This window comes from Rhagoletis zephyria, unplaced genomic scaffold (assembly GCF_001687245.7).
Source record: "Rhagoletis zephyria isolate East Lansing unplaced genomic scaffold, Rhagoletis_zephyria_1.1 Rzeph_scaffold_06728, whole genome shotgun sequence".
NCBI classification, from domain to species: Eukaryota; Metazoa; Arthropoda; class Insecta; order Diptera; family Tephritidae; genus Rhagoletis; species Rhagoletis zephyria.
In genome coordinates this window covers 14,251-16,159 of record NW_016163811.1, presented here as the reverse complement: position 1 = coordinate 16,159, position 1,909 = coordinate 14,251, and positions in this window count along the sequence as shown.

The window sequence follows — 1,909 nt, the reverse complement described above, 5'->3', positions numbered from 1 at the left end:
CAGTTCTATTAAACAGCTAAATGTTAAACTATGTAGATACTACAATCAAACACAATATGAAAAGTGACGAAATTAAAAGATTTCTAGAAAGGAATTTTAAATATATATTAGCCTATCGTAGAAGCATTATAGAAAATGGATGTATATAAAAATTCAAATATTCTGTGGTAATAAAAAAATGGTCTTTTTATTTTGATTATAAATATTATATTGCTATATAATAGATTTATATCCCTATAAATATGTGCATAATCACTATGAAGTTGATAATATTAAAATATCGTATTATAGGTTTATTAATAAAACGAAAATTAAGTGTAAAGAAACTTAATTAAATAACTTTTATACTTTCACCATTTGGAGGTAAATATTGTATTAAACGATCATGAATTACTAGACGGTATGCTGATGTATTAGCTGGAACAGGTTTGTTAACTTCGGTATCGAATTCAATTCGAATACCAATAGGTCGTAATTTTACAGTTTCGTTCTCATAAGTGACATCGATTACAGTAAGCGGAGTAAAGGATTTATATTTATCTATATACAACAGTGGTTGAGGATCCCACATATAATAGCTTTGTTGAAATTTTAAAAAACATATCATATAAAATAGCATATTCACCCATTTCGAACCGGATATTCAAATCATCATAGGGATATGAATCAGAATTTGAATAAACTTTATCATTAGATATATCATAATGATCAAATGTAATTCCATCCTTATTATTTTTAGCTTTTTGTAGGCTAATTATGATATATCGAGCTCTTTCATTTTGAGATGATACTTTTACACTCCATAAAACTTTTGTGTTGGCTGGGAGTAAAGGATATACAGTAAAACCCGCTTAAGTACTTCACGAAAAATGTCAGCGTTTTGAGGTACTTAGGCGGGTTGGGTACTTAAAAGAACCCGCTTAAGTACTTAGGTGCGGGTACATAAGCGAAAATAATTACTGATGTAGTTACATCTTCTTGTTAACTTACATAAATACTTGAATAACAACATTTAATGAAGTATACATAGTTTAAAACCAAAATCGTAGCATTATTTAAACACATAAACAAGTAAAGAAAAACTTTATTTTTACAAGAATTAAATTGTTTAAAAAGTCAAAGTTGGACATATCATTTTGTACCAAATTCAAAATGATATTTGAAGATGAAACCAAAGACGATATCTACGAGCCAAATTGATAAGTATTATGTCAATTTATTTTTTTAGCTTTCGGTGCTAATATTGCACCCTCATCAGAATTATACTAAAACAGGTAAAAAATTAGTCACATAATCATAGCACTAATATTTATCAGCCATAGAGTACTTACAAAAATCTGTGCTAATATATATATGTGGGTTAAACGCAAATTAAGCTGCGGTACCATGGATTGTCCATCGTATTATACACACATATATGTATCCGCAACTTGGTCAAATTGGCGGTATGTTTACCCTGTCTATAAAAACAATTAATACAAATTTATACACACAATATTCTTTTTTATATAAAACACGCAAAAAGCAAAAGGCATACTTCTTATGGGAGTAGCACGTAATAATTGTAAATCTTCCGGCATAATAAATTTAAAAATTTAAATTATTCCCACGAACAGCGAGCGAATTATTGACTCAAATGTCAAAGTTTTATAAGTTCTATTCGTTACAACAAGACGAGCAGGTATATATGAAGCGAGAGAAGCATCAAACATAAAAACAGAAAGATTAAACTAAACGCCAAACAAAGGCACATTAGACTAGTCAAGGGCAGCAAAACAACAACAACAATAAGTGTGTATACTATCTCTGTCCCTAACTAGAGCGTCAACCGTGATATATCAACAATTAAGAATGCAAGCATGCATATTCATACATACAAGTATGTATCATAGTTCAGCAATGCAAAAAA